Below are 7,300 nucleotides of genomic sequence, written 5' to 3' on the forward strand. Positions count from 1 at the left end.
CTTTCTGCAATTTCAAGTATACAGTATGGTGCTGTTAGCAATAGTGACCATGCTATATATTAGATATCTGGAACTTATTCATTCTATGTAACTGAGTCCTTGCACTCTTGGGCCATCATCTCTCCATTTCCCTCAATCCCTGGCCCCTGATAACCACCATTATATTCTCTGCCTCTGTGATTTGAACTATATCCTTTCCACATTTATGTGAGATCATGCAGTATTTCTCTTTTTGTGTCCCATTATTTCACTTAACATCAAGTCCTTCAGCTCCATCTATGTTATGGCAAATGGCAGAATTTTCCTCTGTTTAAAGTCTGAATAATACATGTCTCACATTTCCTGTATTGATTCATCAGTCATGGATGAGGTGGTACCCATACCTTGGTTACTGTGAATAATGATTCAATTGTAAGGATCTATTTTACTGTCCCTGCTCCCCTTCCCCCAGGGGACTTAAAAGACAAGTTCTGGAAACCAGCTCCAGGTGTGGAGGCCAAGAAAAACAAGGCTGTACCCACCTGGAGTCCAGCCTTGGGCATAAGTACAGCCATCTGGGCAAAGTAAAAGCTGGCACCTTGCACTGTAAGAGTGGTTAGCATAAGAATGGCCATCCTGAAAGCGGGGAAGCCATTTTACTGAGCGTCCCTAAACAGCCCACATGGCACACATAACTTGAGATAAGAGAAAGCAGCTAAACCCTAAAAAACAACTTAATCATATACCACCAGGGCAGTTAGGTGGTGGTGCCACAGGGACAAGATGTTAAAGAAAAATAAATAGTTAACTTGCAGAGATCACAATCCTGCAAGACAGTAGTCTCCCTTGGTTTGCAAATGTCCTAGTGATGTACAACAAAAAGGGCTATCTCTTCAATGGCCCAGTTTCCGGAGACAAATGACTCAGTTCCTCAAGACCCAGGGTCACCCTCCCCATCATAAAACTGAAGGAGGCTGAGGCAGAAGGAAATGTAAATAATCTTAATTTCTTCTAAATCTAAACATCACTTAACCACCAGGATGTTGCCAGGGTGATGCTGGGGTGGCAAAAAGTTAAACAAAGTTAAACTGTCAAAGTGGGGTGCAAGATATGTATGTAGCTATGAAAAGGTGCCTTGAAAATGCTATATAAACCCTTGGCTTTGAGTGCCTGGGGTCCTTGTTGAGACCTGCTGCACCAGGCAGATACTTGGACCTCAGCTAGCTGGAAATAAACCTCTCTGTGTGACTTGTATTATCGAGAGTGTTCTCTGTCTAATTGAGGGGTGGTTGACTCTGTACCCTAACACAATGAACCTGGGAACACAAACAGCCCTTCACAACCATGATTTCTGATCCTTTGGATATCTACCCAACAGTAGGATTGAAGGATGGTTGTTCTTTTACTTCTTGAAGGAACCTTTATATTATTTTCCAAAATGACTGTATAAATTTACATACCATTTAATAATATACATGGGATCCCTTTACTCTACATCCTCATTAACATTTCATATCTCTTGTGTTCTCGATAATAGTCTAACAGATGTGAAGTGATATGTCATTATGATTTTGATAAACATTTCCCTGAGAATGAGTGTTGTTGAGCACCTTTTGTTGTACTTGTTGGCCATTTGTGTATCTTTGGGAAAAGGTCTATTCAGTCCCACTGCCTGTTTTATAATGAGAAGAGATGAAGGAGATCTCCGTTGCTTCTTCTCAGTTTTCCTGTGAACCTGAAACTGCTCTAAAAATAGGCTCTGCTCTAAAAATAGTCTACTATTAAAGAAATGTGAAGAAGAACACAAAAATTTAGTATTAGGCAAACTCCATCTATTCTGTTAGCTCAGAAAAATATAGAAAATAAATAAAACAAGTTATAAAGGGGAAAGAAAAGTAAACTAGAATAAGATGAACTTATTCCCCCAAATTGAATAATCACATTAAAGGCAAATACACTGCACTTGAAAGAAAGAAGTTGACAGAATAGACAGAATAATATTCAGGGAGGAAATGCAATGGACTAATGATATACATGTCAGTATGAGTAATCCTTTAAAAAGGAGACTATACACTATGAGTAGTAGATTCATGATTGAATTTGTGAGAAGCTATAGAATAGACAATACTAAGACAGAGTGACAGAAATGAGGGCTATAGTTGCATCTGAGGGACTTAACTGGAAAGGAGCATGACAGAATTTTCTGAGTTAATGAAAGTATTCTAGATCTTGAATTTTTTATTGGCTATGGGAGTATATACATTTATTAAAATGCATCAAACCATATACTTAAAAGGTCTGCAATTCATTATATGTATTATTTGTCTCAGAGAAAAAAATTATATTACTAAAAACACAAACAAAAATTAAACAAGGGGCGCTTGGGTGGCTCTGTGGGTTAAAGCCTCTGCCTTCAGCTCAGGTCATGATCCCAGGGTCCTGGGATCAAGCCCCACATTGGGCTCTCTGCTCAGCAGGGAGCCTGCTTCCTCCTCTCTCTCTGCCTGCTGCTCTGCCTACTTGTGCTCTCTGTCAAATAAATAAATAAAATCTTTAAAAAAAATTAAACAAAACCTTTCCAATATATGTAAAAAAAAAAAAAAAAAGGAATCTGGATCAAGTCTAGTGAAAAAAGGCAGAATAGTGTCTCAGATTTCACAGAAATGAAAAACTTATGTATTGAAAATTATGTCATTAATGGTGTGTTAAGCCAACCCACATATTGGGTGAAAATACTTGCAAATCATGTATCTGAAAAGGAACTTGTTTTCAGATATATTAAGTTGTGTAAAGAATTTAATAATACCAATTAATTATTTTAAAAAAACCTTCTAAACTGTCAATATATGCCAAAAACCATATCTCCACAAAAATATACAAATAGCTAAAGAGCGTGAAAAGATGTTTAATACCTTTAGATAACAGGAAACACAAACCTCACCCATAATGAGATAAACTTTCCATCCACTAGGATGTCTAGAATAAAAAAAAAAAATCAAAACAAAAATAAAACAAAAAACAGACAGTATCTAGTTTTAGTGAGGTAGTAGAAAAATTGGGGTTCTCATAAGTTGCTGGTGATAATGTTAAATGGTGCAACCACTTTGGAAAACAGTGTGACATCTCCTCAAGGGGTTAAGAAAGAAAATATATTGTATAATTATTTTTATGAAATATTAGAGAAGTTAATCTAGAGTGAAAGAAAGTAGATTTGGGGGCCCCTTGGTAGGTCAGACTGTTCAGTCTTAGACTGTTGATTTCATCTCAGATCATGATCTTAGTGTCCTGCATTGAGCCTTACATTGGACTCTGCATTCAGCATGGAGTCTGCTTAACAGACTCACATTTTCCTGCTCCCTGCCGCCAATGCTCTGGAATTCAATCTCTAATTCTCTTAAAAACAAAACAAAACAAAAAAAAACAACAAAAACCCAAAACAAACAAAACAAAAAAAGAGGGTGAGAGAGAGAGAGATAAAGAGAAAAAGAAAGAAAAAGGAAAAGAAGAAAAAGAAAAAAACAGAAAGTAGGTTACACTTGACTAGGAATCAGAATCAGAAGTGACTAAATCAGGTATGAGGTTTCTTTTTATATATATATTATGTATTTTATTTTTTAAAATTTTTATTATGTTAGTTACCATATAGTGTATCATTAGTTTTTGATGTAATGTTCCATGACTCATTGTTTGAGTATAACACCCAGGGGAATTTCTTTTTAGAGTAGCAAAGATGTTGCAAAATCAGATAATGATGATTCACAGACTTCTATACCAAAAAATATTACATTACATATTTTAAATAAGTGAATTGTATTATATGAGGATCATATTTCAATAAAGCTGTTAAAGATAGATAAATGCTTAATCTAACAGTCATTTGTACAGAATAAAAGTCCATACAGCAAAAAAATTATTAAAAATCTATTTCTCATGAACAGAAAATAAATAAATATTCTATTAAAATTACTGTATCAGAGGAGTCAAGATGGTGGAGAAGTAGCAGGCTGAGATGACATCAGGTAGCAGGAGATCAGGGAGATAGTTTACGAAACCATTCCAAGAATTTACAATTCCAACAGGAGATCAAAGAGAAGAAGAGCAGCAATCCTAGAAACAGAAAATTTACCACTTTCTGAAAAGCAGGACATGCAGAGAAGTGAATCCAAAACGATGGTTAGATAGACCACGTTGGAAGGGACAGGTTCCTGGCAAGCGGTGGAGCAAAGGAACACAAAATCAGAACTTTTAGAAGTCTTTTCCACTGAGGCACATCACTCCAGAGGCTAAGCTGGGGTGAAACTAATGCAGGGACAGGATGGTCTCAGGTTCCATGGGGTCACAGAAGGATTGGGGGTGTCTGAGAGTCACAGAGATCCCAGGTATTAGAGTGGAAAAGCTGGCTACAGAGAGGGAACCAAGGAGTGAGCTCTCAACTTGGGGTCATCTTAAACTTTGATCTGTGGCACAGTCAGACCACTGCTCTGTGAGCAGAGAATCCAGGAATATCCCCCTGGAAGAGTACAGGGATCTATTGGGTTTGGAGATTCCCAGCAGGGCTGTGTGCCAGAGACAGAGACGCTTGGTGATGGGCTGGGTGAGCTTGGAGTGTGGCCAGAGGCCAGGGAGAAAGGAATGATTGAGCGCTGTTCTCCCAGGGTGCACTGAGGAGTGGGGCCCAACCTCTTGGCTCCTACAGACCAGAGACCAGGAGGCTGCCATTTTCATTTTCATTCCCATCCTCCAGAGCTCTATAGAAACGATTCAGGGAACAAAATCTCCTGAATGTGAACCTGAGCAGATTACTTAGCCCGGCCCCAGGTAAGGTCAGTGCAATTCCGCCTTAGGCAAAGACACTTAAAAATCACTACAGCAGGCCCCTCCCCCAGAAGATCAGCAAGAAATCCAGTAAGACCAACTTCACTTACCAAGGAGAACAGCAGAATTCCAGTGGAGGAGAAAGCCCAACATTGAAATTATGGTTTTTTCCCATTATTCTATAGTCTGGCAAAGTTAATTTATTTTTATTTTTTTTTCCTTATGCTAATATTTTTAAGTTTTATTCTTTCCTCTTTTAATGTTTTTAACTAGTTTATCTGAACAATAACTTTCATTAAAAAGAAATCTTTTTTGAACCTTCATTATTATAGTCATATTTTATCCTTCCTGAGCAAATTCTCTCCAATAACTTTTTCTTTATTCTCCCAACCAACTTATCAACTCCTTCTTTAGAAATTAAAATAAAATCATCTTTATACTCATATTCCATCCTTTAATAGTGTTTACCCTTATTTTGTGTATATATACATACACACATATATATATATATATTTTTTCCATTCTTTAAAATTTTGGGAGGTACTTTCCTCTAAAACAAACTTCCTTTCTTTCCCCCACAATTTGGGCTGTCTCCTGATTTGGTTAAAGCACATTTTCCTGGGGTCTTTGCCACCCTTTTAGTATTTGTTCCTTCATATATTCTTATCTGGATAAAATGACAAGGCAGAAAAATGCACCACAAAAAAAAAAAAAAAAAAAAAAAAAAAGAACAAGATGCCGTACTGAAGGCTAGGGACTTAATCAATGTGGACATAGGCAATATGTCAGATCTAGAGTTCAGACTGATGATTCTCAAGGTGCTAGCTGGGCTTGAAAAAGGCATGGAAGATATTGGAGAAACCCTGTCTAGAGAAATAAAAACCCTTTCTGGAGAAATAAAAGAACTAAAATCTAACCAAGTTGAAATTAAAAAAAAAAAGCTATTAATGAGGTGCAATAAAAAATGGAGGCTCTTACTGCTAGGATAAATGAGGCAGGAGAAAGAATTAGTGATATAGAAGACCAAATGACAGAGAATAAAGAAGCTGAGCAAAAAAGAGACAAACAAATACTGGACCATGAGGGGAGAATTTGAGAGATAAGTGATACCATAAGACGAAAAAATATTAGAATAATTGGGATTCCAGAAAAATAAGAGAGAGGGGAGCAGAAGGTATATTGGAGAGAATTGTTGTAGAGAACTTCCCTAATATGACAAAGGGAATAAGCATCAAAATCCAGGAGGCACAGAGAACACCCCTCAAAATCAATAAGAATAGGTCCACACCCCATCATCTAATAGTAAAATTTACAAGTCTTAGTGACAAAGAGAAAATCCTGAAGGCAGCCTGGGACAAGAAGTCTGTAACATACAGTGGTAAAAATATTAGACTGGCAGTGGACTTATTTATCCACAGAGAACTGGCAGGCCAGAAAGAGCTGGCATGATATATTCAGAGCAATAAATGAGAAAAGCATGCGCCCAAGAATACTACACACAGCTAGGCTATCACTGAAAATAGGAGAGATAAAAAGCTTCCAGGACAAACAAAAACTAAAAGAATTGGTAAACACCAAACCAGCTCTACAGGAAATATTGTAAAGGTCTTCTAAGCAAAGAGAGAGGTAAAAGTAGTAGATCAGAAAGGAACAGAGACAATATACAGTCATAGTCACCTTAGAGTCAATACAATGGTACTAAATTTATATCTCTCAATAGTTACCCTGAGAGTAAATGGGCTAAACGCCCCAATCAAAAGACACAGGATATCAGAATGCATAAAAAACAAAACCCATCAATATTCTGTCTACAAGAAACTCATTTTATACCCAAAGACACCTCCAGATTTAAAGTGAGGGGGTGGAAAACAATTTACCAAGTTAAAGGAGATCAAAAGAAAGCTGGGGAGGCAACACTTATATCAGATCAATTAGAGTTTAAGTCAAAGATTTTAATAAGAGATGAGGAAGGAAACTATATCATACTCAAAGGGTCTGTCAACCATGAAGATTTAACAGTTTTAAGTATCTATGCAACTAACATGGGAGCAGCCAACTATATAAACCAATTAATATCAAAACCAAAGAAACACATCAACAATAATAAAATAATAATATTGTTTAATACTCACCTCACTGAAATGGACAGATTATCCAACCAATACAATAATAGTATTATTTAACACTCTCCTCACTGAAATGAACAGATCATCCAAGCAAAAGATCAATAAGAGAATAAAGGCCTTAAATGACACACTGGACCATATTGACATCACAGATATATTCAGAACATTCCATCTCAAAGCAACAGAATATATAGTCTTCTCTAGTGAACATGGAACATTCTCCAGAATAGATCACGTTCTGGGTCATAAATCAGGTCTCAAGAAGTATAAAAAGATTGGGATCATTCCCTGCATATTTTCAGACCACCATGCTCTGAAGCTAGAACTCAATCACAAGAGGAAATTTGGGTAGAACTCAAATACATGGAGACTAAACAGCA

Source organism: Mustela nigripes, chromosome 1 (genome assembly GCF_022355385.1).
Source record: "Mustela nigripes isolate SB6536 chromosome 1, MUSNIG.SB6536, whole genome shotgun sequence".
Taxonomy (NCBI): domain Eukaryota; kingdom Metazoa; phylum Chordata; class Mammalia; order Carnivora; family Mustelidae; genus Mustela; species Mustela nigripes.